This window comes from Thermobia domestica, chromosome 6, assembly GCF_964235325.1.
Source record: "Thermobia domestica chromosome 6, izTheDome1.hap1.1, whole genome shotgun sequence".
In the NCBI taxonomy this organism is placed as follows: domain Eukaryota; kingdom Metazoa; phylum Arthropoda; class Insecta; order Zygentoma; family Lepismatidae; genus Thermobia; species Thermobia domestica.
In genome coordinates, this window is record NC_137459.1 from 194,559,251 (window position 1) to 194,575,481 (window position 16,231).

At 34.5% G+C, this 16,231-nt stretch overlaps 1 protein-coding gene and 1 long non-coding RNA gene across 2 annotated transcripts in view; one reads left to right on the top strand and one right to left on the bottom strand.

The window, feature by feature from the left end:
• Positions 1-16,231, bottom strand: part of LOC145687753 (uncharacterized) — an 810,237-nt gene that overhangs the window by 307,577 nt on the left and 486,429 nt on the right. The window lies entirely within an intron of this gene.
• Positions 9,194-13,635, top strand: LOC145687752 (uncharacterized). The gene is made up of 3 exons (XR_014131740.1): positions 9,194-9,350; positions 10,562-10,658; positions 13,550-13,635. It is a non-coding gene; the product is annotated as an uncharacterized LOC145687752 (long non-coding RNA).

A 16,231-nucleotide genomic window follows, 5' to 3' on the forward strand; every position in this document is an offset into this window, starting at 1 on the left:
AATGAAGTAGAATTTTACAAGCGTAAAACTGTTCTAGATTTTACTATTAATAAGTTTACAGCTCAAAAATAAATTGAATGCTCTTCAATTATAGTCCATAATTAGCTATGGTCAAGAAGATGGATTTAAGTTGTTTTGTGTGTGGTCCGCACATTGGCATCCATCATCTTTAATTCTGGAACTAAATATAACTAATTTTATTTTTCGTTTAGAAATAAAATAGTCACTTTTAGCTCTGAACGAAACAGAGAGCATAGTGCAAAAGGTCACTATGGCATTACATTTCGTTATATAAAGAAATGAAAAAAAAAGTACATTTATACTTGAAAATGTCGAAGATAATTAGACAAATATTATGAACAATTCTATAATGGAATTAAGCAATAATTTATAATAAAATAAAACTGCAATGAAATGCAGGTGATATGAAGTTAACAAAAATGTTTGCCCCTATATGCTGAAATACCAGTTTCTTGATCAGATAGGGAAACTTCGCCTTGAAATATACACCATGAATTTGATTCTCGATAGAATCTGAAACATGTTAAGATCATGGGATTATTTATCGTAGGATTATAGTTTATACTTCATTTTCTTCAGCACAGTGGCGGATCGAAGGAGGCAGGGTGCGAATTACCGGGGGTGAGGGGGATTTTCCCCCTCAATCACATTTTGTTTTCCCCCCAACCCAGATAGCATGTAAGCTTAAATCAAGCGTCGCTTTCCCTTGATTTTGGCTTAGCAATGTACAGTTGATGCGACAAGCGACAATCGACGTTTATTTTAGCTTGTTTTTAACTTGAAAAGAAGCTTGAATGCGACAAGCGACAATCAACGTTTATTGTAGCTTGTTTTTAACTTGAAGAGAAGCTTGAATTTATCAACTTTCTACTAAGCCTATTTCAAGCTTGATTCAAAACGCTTGACGTTTGTCGGTTGTTTAGAAAATGGAGCCATCTGTAGGATTGGTGAGTAGTGTTAGATATTTGGCGCTTGATTTCTTCCAAAGGGTAAACAAAGGTAAGCTCTGTGTATAAAATGTAATAGTAAGCCCTAATTTAGTTTCAGTTACAATATAAAAAGGCGATTTTTGTTTTAAACTGGCGCGCTTGCGCTTTTAGGATAATTTTATACACTAGTGTTACTTCATTACTTTCGAAATATGGATGGAATTTTATGCTTATACTTTTTTTTTTTTTAAGTATGTGTTCATCCGTATAATGTATACAATTTTTAGCCATTGGATTCTTTAATGTCAGTGATGGCTCTTGACAATTAACATCAGCATGGGCGCCCGAAGGGGAGGGCAGGGTAGGACCCGGGCCCCCTTCTGGCTTACAAAAATGTATACGTAATATAGCAAATATAGCATCCATGGAGATGGGCTCCTCCCTAGAAAAATTTATCGGGCGCCCCTGAACATCAGTACAAAAATTAGAGGGTTAACTTCAGCAGAAGGCTTTACCATATTAAAAATTTATAGGTGGAATACTTGATAACATGTTAAGGCATTACTTTAACAGACGGCTCTACCATATTTATATCGATTTTATGGTCATTTTTCACTAGATTTGAGATAATACTGTTACGTATAGATAATTTTGGAACTTGGGGGCCAAAATCAGGTAAAATCACCGTGTTTACTGGAGAAATGAGTTGGTGTTACGTAACTGTAACTACTGACATAACTAACAAAACCTAACCTAAATCATCAAAAACACAGAAAATATAGGAAGAAAGTACGAATTCAGGTAAAATCACCATGTAAAAATTATTGCGGATATTTTATGTATTTTTTCACTTTCCTCGTTTATGTGCATATCCTCCGTCGCTGACATTCCTGCTCTCTACGGACGCAGCCCCTCGCTCCGCTCGGGACCCCCTGCTGCGCTCCTGCCCTCACTCGGTTAATGACATTCGTGCTTTTTTGTGGCCACCTAGCACAAGTTGGTTCGTGATTTATGCAATAGCTCCTCATTTAGTGGATATTCTACAAAAAGAAACCGGAAAATGCAATGTGTGAACATTTGGTAGAACCGTCTGCTCGAGTAATGCCCAAGTATCTTAACCCAGCCTAAGCTAAACTAACTTAACCTACTTAAACAAAAAAAAGTACAGAATATATAGCAAGAAAGTACAAGATTTAAGCAAAATATTGCCCCCCCCCCCAGTTCCAAAAATATGCCGTTACATAACACTTTACGTAGCATAGCTGAGCGAGCGAAGGGGAATAGAAGCCCCGCACGGTTCGTTTTTTCCTACTTTTTAAGTTACACACGTTTGGCATTGCAACCATTGCAGACGGTCATTTTCCAAAGCTTCATATGTACTTACTGCCATCTCATTCCTTGCTTGCATTCATCTGCCTACCGCCTTGTCAATTAGATCCAGCAAAACATACTTAATTTCCCATTTCGTAGGATTCTATATAACAGATACGAGTTATTAAGTCTAAACACATTAAAATAAGTTATTTAATTAGGTAGAGCCATCTGCTAAAGTTAACCCCATATTAATAGTGAAGGTAGTTAAATGATAATGTAAGTGTTTTAAACTCAATAAATTCTATGTGCAAATTAGTATACATGGGAAAGTAAGTATATTATGGTGGAGCTATTTGCCAGGGCGGAAGGCGGTTGAATACAAGCATGGAACGAAATGCCAGTATTTGTATGTTAAGTTTTGGAAAATGACCGTCTACAATTGCTGCAATGCCAATCGTGTGTAACTAAAAGATAAGGAAAAAATGAGTCCTACGGGGCTTCTAATCTCCTCCGCTCGCTCAGCTGTGGTTCGTAAAGCGTTTGTAAAGTAGTGAAATCTAGTGAAAAAATCAACAAAATCGATATAAATTTGGAGAGCCGTCTGCTAAAGTAATGAAAATTACGTTTTATCTCTACAATCGAGGAGAAAACTGCTTTGAATTAATACATTGCCTAAGCTTGCTTGTTTTAGCTTTCACCGATACACTACAAATTTTTACTTATGTGGCTTCCTCAAGAATCGGTACGGATTATATTTAAATACAGCAAGCCTGCACATTTCACTCATTTTAGAATGCATCATGCCTATTTTCGTTCCTTATGTTCTTCCATATTTATTCGGAGGTTGGTGGCAGAATTGAAATAGTTCAAATGAAGAATATAAATACTTATGTCCGACTTTATTTGGTAACAATTACTTATTCTAAGGTATACTTCATCAATCTTAGATTAAATGATATCACTCATTTCATCGCTTTGCAATAAGTGCAAGGAAAGGTTCGATCAGGTATGGACTTTTGGGTTTAGGGTAAAAGAACGATGAATTTCGAAAAATTACTTATTAGATATTAACAATAACTCAAAATGGATTATTACGCGAAAATAAGTTGGCATATTTGTTTGAAGTTTGTAAGTTAAGAAGTCGAGGGTGTAAATTTGAGGAAAACTAGGTTTTTCGTTGCTTACATTTTAATCTTTTTATCCTCTAAAAACAGTAACTTCTGTCTCTTGATTGAGTTTAGTGGTTTTGTTTACTTTTTTTTCTACCAGCTAAAGTCTGAATCTAAAATCTCAGAAAAATATTTGCAATCTGAACGGATGTAATAAAGAAATAATGCTATTTTTCAGGATTGGCAAAAACCGTGTTCGTTTTTTTTTTTTAAAAAACTTTTTTTTCACTTAAACCGGAATTTTTGCTTTAAACCAGGTTTCTTTTATTTAAATAGGTTTACCTTAGATTAAAATAGAGTAACCGTTGCGCCCCCTTTTTTTAATTTGAGGCTAATGATTCGATTGAACAAGGTAGCAACCTCGAGAAATGGCCTCAACTCGCTCAAACTAGAGGTCATAGGTCAACTAGTTCTGCAAACGATTTACCAGTACATCATAAATTATTCAGCAGTCTACTCCTTCAGCATTGGTTAAGCTTGAATTTTCCTTGTCGGAGACATGATCGTCCACAAGTTGAGTGGGGGTGGGATTCGTGAAAAATACTTTTTTAACTTGTCTCTTTAATTGTGATTTTATTTTATCCAGTTTGGAGTTCCCGCCGAACTGCCTCTAGTGTCTGTCACACTAGCGGACGGTCAACAAAACTTTTCCACAGAAGCTGATCAAGTGTCTAAATTTATAACATTGGAAAGTAGATCGACGAAACAGAGATTTCTGTTAGGTTTGACTGATTTGTTAATAATAATAATAATAATAAAGGTTTTATTTAGAAAGATAGTATGAATGGTTCAGAACTATTAGTCACTTCTGGTATTGATTAGCAAATTAAATTAAGCCTATATTTCTGACTTTGACTAAATTAGATCTTCTGTAGTATGTAGTCTTTTAAAATTGTCCATTGATTTAATGTGTATAACTGTAGAGTGATTCCACTTTGCAGTTCTTTCCCTTTTGGTTCTTAAGTGGCTCCTAAAATATTCACAAGTATGCAAGATCACTGCAACGTATTTCTATCAGTTGACCTCCGTGGATGATGAGTCTGTGGATTTATCACCTTTGTTATCAAGGGATTCTGGTTTCGACTTCAAATGAAGAACAATATCTCTCGAGTGCAAACTGAGTAGTGGTTCGGATCTCACTTTAAGCTGTAGGTCCCGTTCTTCATAACCCCGCTGTTATGTCCTTAACCATAGAAAGACGAAGGTTGGTCAAATTTACCCGCACTTTCTTTTTCTCTTTGCCCGAACAAATGAATTTTACAACGTTTGAAATTTTTTTGTATTTTCTTCTGTAATCTAAACTTAAATTTAGTTTTATTAGAAAGCACATAATTGTGGTAGTTTTTTTTTAATAGCGCAGGTGACTAAATACATCTTTTTTAGCAACCTAGAAGTGTTAACAGAAGTACAGTTTTACTTTAAAAGGATAATTGTAAACTTATCTATTCTTTGAATGGATGACTAAATTAACATAATCTACTTTTATACATTGAGCAAACTTAATACTCTCAGGTTTAGTATAGCAACTTGTCTACACAGGCTAATGTATTTAAAGCTACTTCATGTCTGCTAACCAAATGCGGTAGTAGTCTATACTGGGACTTATATTTGTAATATTTCCTATTAAAATAAAATTTCACAAGCCTTAAAATAATTTTACAACTCACATTTATTAGTAGCAGCCATTAAATAACTTTAAAATACATTAGTAGGGTTAAAATTGGAATTTACAACCGCGAGCAAAATTGCCCCCCTTAGTATTTCACGTGACCAATTATAGTTTAGTCTTCCTAGGGTTAATGTTAAGATACACGGATGACTAATGATAGTGAATGATTATGAAGGAATTAGTGGCATGAGAACGGGAAAACCCTCACGAATATGATATTGTCCATCATAAACTCATGAGGCCGGAGATTGAACCAAAGATCCGTCGCACCAAAAGGCTACGTTCTACCTCTGAGCAATCAACCCTTTCCTTCCGCAGTGCTGATGAATGACGTCATACTCTAATGACCTGGTCATAATTCTCCAACGTAGTGGTCTTCTACACACGTCTTCCTAATTGTTCCCCACTTTTCCCCCAAGATTTCTAATTAAATGAACAGCGAAATCATATTAAAATAAAATCTTTGAGTTTTGTCCCTCGGTTATGCGGGGCAGCCTAAAGGAGACGGTGATGATGAGAATGAATGAAATGATGGAGTGAAGAAAGTGGAGGGGAACGATAGAACCCTGAGAAAACCCACGCACACGGTGTTTGTCCACCACAAACGTACACTCATGTCCAAAATTATTGTCGCATGTCTATAAATATGTTGTTTTACGAATAAAATTTGATAACGAATTCGCCCTATATTTCTTATAATGTTGGTATGTGCATAATCGGCAAAGACATGTATGTGGCAAATTTCATGTCAAAAGAGCAGTAAATAAGAATAATAAAACGAAAATAAAACTTTCTTGTCCATTTGTTTTACTCATTCTAATTTACGTGCTTATAATCCTTTCCCTACAAAATTTTCTACAAATATACATTTCTCGATTATACACATAGTATCAGTATTAAAAGTATCCTGTAAAATCATTATCAAATTATATTCTTACAAGAAGACAGTTATAGATATGCGACAATCATTTTGGACATGAATGTACATTTTATTGTTTCAATGATTTGTGAAATAGTATATTTTCTAGTTATATTAACACCTTCAAAACAATATTTCCTAAAATTTATTGCAGATATCAGAATGGTATTTGGCCAAATGCAATCTACTTTAGCTGACCTTAGTGAGAGTATCTTCCGTCGAGAAGAAAGTCGACACACTTCTAAGTAATGATGTGAGTGTGAAAGCAGAGTCCATAAACGAAGAATCCGAACTTCTTGGCCTTCTGCCTCTGCGAACGTTGGATGATTTTCAAACATTTGAGAGAAAGCTTCAAGATCCTAACCTCGGAAAGAAATATGTGAGTGTCCTATCAAAACTGTACAAGTTATGAAGCAGGTTTCAAATCTTTGTTATATCTTTTTAATTTACGTCTTTTTGGAACATCTCTTTTTTGACTAAATGTTAGCATCAACTCCATTTTGGCCAATTTAGCCATTATCATGTGTATTAGCTATGGACTATAATTTTGGCAGTAGCGGCTCGTAGTCTGTACAAGCACCGGTTGCAATGTTGCAATATCAAAGGTATGTAGGTACGCGCAAGTGTTCCCCTCCCCTCCAAAAATATTCAGGAAATATGAAGAGGAAAGTCTTTTAAGCTCTATTTATATATTATTGATTAAATTGTTTCTCTAATATTGATTTAATATATAAGCTATTTCCTTTTTTTCAAACAACCACTATCAATGTACTTTTATACACTATTTATATACAAAACCTCTACACTCATGTTATTGAACACGAGATAAATCGAATATATAGTATGTGCTGTAAGCCATGAATGATGGCGTTAATCCGAAAAGAAGAAAAAAAGCAAGAAAATTGCATGCACGCAGTTAAACAACATTATTTAATTATATAATTATGGATTATTTTAGAATGGAAGGTCTTTCTTCGATCTTTTGGGCTTCAAATTTTCTATAACTATTGAAATCTGAGATGCTGCTCGCCAAGTTTCTCTGAATAGAAAGCATCGCTACCGCAAATATTTTCCGCTTTATTTTCTTTAGGGTCCAGAAATACCTTTCTTCTCCGACAATATGCATTTTGTTAGCATTTCTTTGTATAAATATACGGTACAAAAAGTCCATTTTCAGAAACCACGTATTTTTGTCTGTAAAGAAGCATGAAATCTAAGATGTTTTCCTCCGAAAATGAAAAAAAAAATAGTTTAACATTCCAGCAAATTAGGCTAAAGAAGAGAGATGAGTATTGGAAGTGAATGATTTGATATTAATTTATGCTCTCCGCCGGAAATCGAACACTGAATCATGTGCACGAAAGACACAGAGCTAGGAATTAGACCAGTAGTAAGACATTTTCTTCTTCGAGGCTCGATCGATCCCCCCCCCCCCAGGATAGGGTTTTTTTAAAAATAAATCTTATCCCAAGAATTTTCACCTTTGTATTATAAATGTTAAATAAAATCTATTGACTTCGAACGACCGCCCCCCAAACTTTCAGCTTGGATTCGTCCCTGCTACCACCAGACTTATATTTGTTCTTTGCGAGTTTGTTTTGTGAATAACTTCTTTTTTCCAAGCGTCTGTATCTCCCTCACCCTATGAATTGAGTCAAGCGCTGCTAAGCGGAGGAATTTGTAACAATTACAGAAGCTGACCAGTTGCGGAAGAAAGGCAACCGCAAGAAAGCTATACGGGAAGATAGGAGCGATGCAAGAATAAATCCACTTCCCCATGTTAACAGATAGGAGCTTGCTGCCATATGCTCGATATTACTGCTTCCAGTGGCAACGTTCGCTGCCACCGGTAATGTAAATCTCTCTCTTTCTTTCCGTTTTTTAATTTACTTTTTTCAGAAATGCATCAATACTGTTTTTGCGCTCAAGAGCAGAGGTTTATTTTTTACTGATACACTACATTAATACTTAAAAATAGTTTTAGTATTAAAAAATATCCGGTTGCACAACCATGCAACATATAGTACCAGCCGCCGCTGAATTTTGGTCAACTTGCCATTCATACTTGCTAATATAGTCATTTAGGCGGCAATTAAATCTTTTGCAGTAAATTTTTTTAGAACATATGAAAAACCTAAAAAAAAGTAGTTTATCTTGGTATTTTTCTAATTCTTCTGTTTACAACAGCACTTACATTGTCACAGTAGATTAGATATCTTTTATCAGTCTCACCTATCCGTCACGGTAAATTGGGATTCCTGAATCTGGTTTCTCCATAGTCAGTTGTTTGATTAGTTTCTAGTGTATTTTTAGTTTGGGTTGGGTTTTTCTTCTTAAGATGCGTGCATGTGTATGTATATATTTTTGTGATAGATCAATAGTGTTATCAAGACCTACCCAGCATTTGAAGTTGAAAATAATTAAAGAGATTTTATTACTTCTAGTCAATGAAGGAACAAATTATATTGTGAAACTGTTTGATTTGAGGATATCAAAAGATAAATAATATTAGAACATCTTTGTAAACTAGTAGACAAAAAGTACCAAATTTTTACTTTCTTTGTTCCTAAATTCTGTTGCCTATAATTTAAGGTAAGTTGAACCATTTTTAGCTAGTTTCTGTGCGTCATTTAGCTATTTTCTGACACTACTTGTTGGCAGCACTGATTAACCCACTTTTTCTTGTTATTTTTGGAAGTGTATGTAATTTCCATATACATACACGCACACACACACACACACACACATATATATATATATATATATATATATATATATATATATACATATATATATATATATATATATATATATATATATATATAGTATTTTTTCTAATTCAAACGGACAATGGTCCTTTTAAATAACCGCAATTCCGATATAAAGCTGAAAGTTACCAAATAAATCCCAGGCAAACAGTTTTTGTTAGTCACGTAGCCCATTTGATACGGCCTTCCATGAAACTCAGAACTCCACGCCCTTTTTTTTTTTACACTTCACATTACGGTATTTAAAAATTAATCTAGTTTCATTCATGCTTCGTTATTTTTTTTCCACTGGTAGAAAAACATAACAATACGGACTCTTATATATATTGTTTTTCTTTTCGATTTCAGCATGCATTAGATCTAAATAATTTCCTTTTTTTTCAGGTAAAAATATTTCTGTCAATTGGTGGTAAGGATTTAAAAGGTTTCGCTCACAATGCAATAAGAAGAACTTTGTGCGACAAGCTCGCAATGGAATTCTCCTACTCTGGCAGGAAACCAAGGATCATAAAGCAAAAAAGCACACCTTTGGGTCCACCCAAATGTGCAAAAAGATCCACAGTAAGTTGATTTGAAAAGTTGTACTGAAATATTTAACTTTATTTATTTATGCTAGTAACCATACAAAATTCCAATTTGCTAATTACTAAGTCTTACTTCTCTCGTACTGGACGTGTGTTCTCATATTAGTATGTCCCAAGCAATCAGAAGTAATTCTTCATGAATAAAGTATGCTTTGAGTATTTTAGGATGCTTTTACTATCAAGTAGTATAATATGTAAATGTGTTCACCCTTACTGGGTGAATATAAAATCTGTGTAGAATATATAGGAAATTCAATAAACTAATCCAACACTCTATGTTGTAAACAAAGCTTTACTGGCAAAGTACCCATTTAAACAAATCTTTGCTTGAAAAAGCATTCAAAAACAATTTGTAAGGTGTACGGAAAACCTAAAACCAAATAAAATTCCAAGGTAGGAATGATTCCAGGGCTAAATAAAGTCAATAGTGTCAACGAATTTAAATTGAAGTACAGTGTAGGAATCACTATGTGAAGTATAATTTTGCACCAGACTTTTCGTGTATACCTGTAAATTTGATACTGTCTACCACACAAATGTAACTTTGGAAGAATATAACTTTGTTGGGTTGGCAACACTGTTAGTCTGGTAGTATTACATAGTATGCCAAACTGTGTCCCCTGTCGATATTTTAAAGGTGCAAAATTTCAGAGCTCTTTGTCTAACACTAGAACGCAGATAAAACACTAGAAGAATATAGCTTTCGAAGTTACCATATTTCCAGTATAAAAAGAGAAAAGTTGCAGGCTTTCAAGACGGCGAATAGTCGTCTTTTTGTCGTCTTGGTCTTTCAATTTTTCGTGACAACGAAGTTAGCCAAAACCTAATGGTTTTTTGTAGTGTTATTTAAGGTGACTTGAAACGTTGACTCAAAACCATATCACCACTAACGGAAGAAAGTCTTGTTACACTTGTATAGAAAAATGTAATTTTTCCATTATATAATATACCAAAAGTGTAGTGAAAGATAACTTTCTATAGTATCCTTACATAAACATCACAAAATAGGGGCCTAGCTTAGGTGACTTGAAAAATAATATAGGAATTAGTTTCAGCTCTAGGTATCCACGTTTACAAACCATACCATAATTCCGTAAAGCTATTTAAGAGGGAAATTTATTTCAAATGACTTTTTTTTTAAGAATAAAAATCGCTAGTATTTGCTTGAAATTCTATCTTTCTTTTCAGCTGCTGTTCGTAAGATGTACACCGACGCAACAGAAGAAACGGTGAAGGAAGTATTGGGTCTTTGGCTGCAGCAGGCGAAGCCTAGACTACTGCGTAGGTAAGTATAGTTTTACCTATTTTCCTTACAATCACGAGAGAGAGAGGAAAGTTCTTATCATCACTAAATAAGCTAGGGATCTGCAACTTAGTGAAATGAGATAAAATGTTTACCTTGTATGTACTTATTATTTTATTATCCCTTATAATTTAGCAACTTGCCTGTTACTTTCCTCGGAGGGTGGAAATTTTAACTAAAATCGAGATTCATTACTGTTTACATTTTTATTTTCTTGTCTTCTGGAAGAAAGTACCTCTGTTAGTTTAATTTTATCTTTTGATTACTCCTATCTGCTGATGAATTTTTTTTAAGACTAACGTTTATTCCTTGATTAATTTTGGTGTTGATTACTTCTTTTCTATACTGAAGAAAATTTCATTTTTTGAAAACTGCGATGTCACAGTAATAGAGAGATAGGCACTTTCTGTATGTTTGCCTTCTAAAAACATTTCCTACCTGCTGCATGAAAAACACAAAGCAACTAACCTCTTTTTGTCTTGACTAATTTTAGTGTTATTTTACATCTTTTCTATCTACTGAACGAACTCATCTCTTGAGAGAAAAACTACAATACCACCCTCTTTCTTGATTGATTAGAGTTAATTACTTCTTTTCTATACTAAATGAAACCATCTTACATTCTGGAAAACTCTGCAATGCCATTGTAATAGAGAAATATGCAATTGCAGAATCTTTCAGACGATAAGATTATTTCGTTTAGTAAAGAAACAAGCAATAAAGCACTATAATTAATTAAGATACAGAATGGTATTGTAGTTTTTTTTCCTTCTCAAAAGATAAGGTTTCATTCAGGAGATAGAAAAGAAGTAAAATAACATTAAAACTAATCAAGAAACCGTTTTTTTTTCCTAGAAGATAAAGACTTTAGCAGTTAGAAAATTTTGTCAAAAGACAAAATAATATTAAGTGCACATTTCTCTCTTACAAAGACATTCCCGAGTTTCCCGGAAGATAAGACTTCATTCAGTATGAAAAAGAAGTAGTCAACACCAAAATTGAACAAGAAACAAAGGTTAATGTTTTATCCACAAGATAAAGACTTCATTCAGCAGTGTCAGTAATAAAAAATAAATTTTAAAAAAAGTAAGAGTAGTTTTTTCCCCAAAGACAAAAAGATTTCAATAGGATGAAGCACGCCAAAGTATGAGTATGCCTAAACACTCAACAACAAATTACCAGGAAAATAAATAGGGAGACATAGGTCTTAAAATGCATTCAGAATTTGACTGGATTGAAGTAAATGAAGTGATTTTCCTGCCTTGTACCATGTACACTGACAAATGTTTCTGCTTTCAAAGATGGGATATAAAGAACTAGGTCGATAGGTTGCAGGAGTATTTATTACTTCTCTATAATGAATTGTGAAACGACGCTAATGATTCCGACACGACGTTCCATGAATATGAGTCAAACTTAGTGTTACAGTTACGGTAATGAGTCATCCCTTCTTCATTTGATATGTATGATGAAGGCAATATGCATGTCTTCCTATCAGTGATTCTTGTGTTTTGAAAGAATGAAACGTTGCAAAGATGTATTCCTCCGCTGTAAGGCTCAGGATTGAAATCCGTTTGTTTTACTGTCACAAATAAATCCAGAGAATTGTTGCTCAACACCTCCTTACGTTTTAGTCACCAGTAACTTTTTTTAAATATTTTTAAAGAGAAACATTTCATTGAACCTCTAAGGTATGTTCCAAACTCGTTGCAAAATGGTACGAAGTTGTCCGTGTACACGGTACCTATTTTAGTAAATTCTTACGCTTTTTTTGTAAATTGCGAACTACACTTTCCCATTCGTTCTGTTCTACATTACGCAGGATAACGCCTTATAGGTCATCATCTATCATTTGTGTTGCTCCGTGAAGAATACAAGGTATATAGGTTCACACGCTTATGGCCTATCTTTCCTGTGAATCGTGAGATCAGATTGCATTTCATACAAGGCATGGAGAGAAAATTAAAGAAATAAGTAAATATTTGTTCTTCCATCCCTCAGTGATTTCTTATATCAGGGGTCACTTCGTTTGTTTTTCGTAACGCCGTACTTATAAAACAGTACCGAGTGAGTCAATATGACATTTTCTGGATTTATCTCAATTGATGCTCTCACAGAACAATGCACGTTTTCAGCTAGGAAAAAACTTCTACTGAAAATTTACTGGCACTAGAACATTGAAATAAGTAAAGTGAATAAATACCATGCAGTGGTACCAGTGATGAAACGGGTCACATACTTCGTGACTCGTGATCACGAAGTAGTCAGATCCCTGACCCTGTTTGACCCAGACATATCCGTGCGATCCCGAGACGACTAAATATCAGACTATGGGAGAGTATGTTGTAATTGTAACAAACGCGATTCTTTCCTTTCAAGTGTTTCTTATGAGTGATCGTCAAAATTTAATCGAATAAGGCTGTAAAACGTAAAATGTAGAATATAAGGGATTCCGCTGAACCGAAATAGTGTTTGCGTAATGTTTGTGTATAGTAGTGTTTAAAATTACTTTATTAATTTTCAGTATGGGAAGATGAATTATATTTTATTTGACAGTCAAGACACTTTGAATAAGAAGTGTCACACTGCAAATCTAACATCTGAATAGGTGAGGTCGATTAGGGAATATTAATTCACTATAAAAATTCTACCGTAATGCTATAGAGATCATATTTGGAGTGCTTCCAAGCCATGGATCACCAGATCTGAGAAACGAGTGCCAGACTCTGTTGCCTTGTGTGGCACTTACTTCAAAGAATAATAATGTATTTTAATGAAACCGTATTTATAAGGTAAACAATATGAGTGTTTTCTTTTAACTGTGCAATCAATTACATGTTTTTCAGTACGTATTTATGATCGTTATTTTGCAGAGAACGAACAAATTCAAAACCTGTAGTGGAAGGTGACACCGTTGAAGTTGAGGAACCCAATTAAGGAAATAAGGTAGAAATAATACAAAAAATGTAAATAAGTTCAATAAATAACATTGTAATACAAGCTGATTGTTTTCATGAAACCTTATATCAGTTATTGCGTAGAATGTAGGGATAATTTATTTCAATTATGTAGCAGCAGGATGCGAAATAATAACAGTTATGATCGGGGAGAGAGAGGAGTAGATAAATAAGTAAAAAAAATGCACTGGAAAGTTTTGAAATGAAGATTTCATATATTGAACATCCAAAATTATTGAACTATGTAAGGTTAGGGATAATGCTTAACCACTAGGTTGTCCACTAACTGCACAGATTTACTGTAAATAGTTTGTATACTTCTGACAGTGTCAGTGTCACCATATCTCGCCAGTAAATTATTGAGGATGAATTTTCTTCCAAAATTTTGAAGTGTGGGAATGGCCATCCTCAGTATTTCGCACCCTGTGTAGCAGTGGTTCTAGGATTTAATTTATATTTCTTTCCTGAAATCTGATAATTTAAAAGTTTGCTTAGCCCTTGACGTTTGTCTAGTGGTGTACGTCTTTGCTGTGTCTAGGGTCGTGGTTGATTCTCAGTGAAAGACCTTACAAACACTGAACGCATTACTGCGGATTCTACAGGTCAGTGTCTCATATAAAGCTTCGTGCTGAAACGGGTCGCTCAACTTCAACATCAAACTGTGGTTAATGGTAAACTAATTGGATGCTGATCTGCCAGGTCGCATAGTATATTCACCAAGGAACTCAGGAAAAGTGTTCCTTTCTATATTGAGATAAGATACTAATCTCAATAGACTGGAGTATGGGGTATATATTCAACACCAATGTTGTGTGAGACATGGATTTATAATTTAACATGATATCTCAATAATGTTACTCAACAGAAATAAACCTGAACCTCGTGCTGCAAAGACGCATAATGAACGAAGGAAAGAAGCATAATACAGATTGTGAAAGTATACATATTTTGCTTTCATTTTGATCGAACACAACTATTCTTTTTCAGAACATTGCTTATGTAGGTTTAACAGTTCTTTCGTCTTTACCTTTACGTTTATTTTTGCAGAATTGTTGTCTATATGAGCTTGATTTCATTTTGTATAAGGTTTGAAGTGAGGTCCAGTAGTGTCAATCTTGATACAAATTTATTTCTGCACGTGAGAAAATGATTCATCTGGTTGGCGTCATGTATAATGTTTAATGTGAAGGTTAGTATAATGTTCAGTGTGTAAGTTACATAAATGATGGTGTGTGTTCTTTTGCCATCTGAGGGTGTTTGGATATTGCCACCACTTCATTGGCATTCTTTTAAAAATATTGCAGAAACCATAGCCTACTACTATGTTTACTATTAATAGTAAGTATGGTATGGTTTCCCCAATATATATTTAAAAGAATGCCAATAAAGTGATGGCAATATCCAAACACCCTCAGGTGGCAACAGAATACACACCATCATTTATGTAACTTACACATTGAACATTATACTAACCTACACATCAAACATTATACATGTCGCCAAGCAAATGAATCATTTTCTCACGTGCAGAGATAAATTTGTATCAAGCTTTACTGAGAAGCTTGCAATAAACGAGACATATTAAGCATGTGCTAAACTTGAAGTGAACAGCTTGAAATAAGCTTGAGGTGACAAGCCTGTAGCAAGCATTATGTCCCAAGTTTGAAATAGACTTGAGGTAACAAGCCTGTAGCAAGCATTATGTACCAAGTTTGAAATAGACTTGAGGTAACAAGCCTGTAGCAAGCATTATGTCCCAAGTTTGAAATAGACTTGAGGTAACAAGCCTGTAGCAAGCATTATGTACCAAGTTTGAAATAGACTTGAGGTGACAAGCCTGTAGCAAGCATTATGTACCAAGTTTGAAATAGACTTGAGCTAACAAGCCTGGAGCAAGCATTACGTACCAAGTTTGAAATAAACTTGAGGTAACCAGCCTATAGCATGCTTTATGTAACAAGTTTGCAATAAGCTTGAACTGACAAGCTTGAAACAATCTTGCAGTACAAGCCTACAATATGCTTGTCGCCTGTCAACTTCGTCGCTTGAATCAGCCTTGATATACGCTTACAGACTTGTCGTAACAAGCTTGGGACAAGCTTATATCCTTGTCACGACAAGCTTATATCATGCTTGTGGCAAGCTTGTTTCTGCTATCTGGGAAAGAAGTCAGCTGAAGTATCCCCACCGGGGATGCTCGCTTTCCCCCTCAAACTATGCTTAGTATAACTCCAAATTTCACTGATTTTTGTTATTTCTTGTAAATTTAATCTTCTAGCTGTATTTCGAAATGATCGATGTAAACTGTTCAGTTTTGGTCATTTCTACTTATCACCTAATTACCCACTATTTTCAATGTTGTTTAGTTGAACTATATTATTATGACTACGGTTGTTACTTGCAACTGTACCTTCGTACTCTTCAGTTCGTCATCGTTTGCGAATTTGAATGTACTAATTGCGTATAACAAAGCCACATATAGATTTATAAATGTTCTTAGCGGTTGGCCAAGAAGAAGTAAACAAATAGCTTCTTCTACCATACTTGGCGAAGTTCGGATATGTCATATTCATCCTCTATATTTGTATCGATTATCAT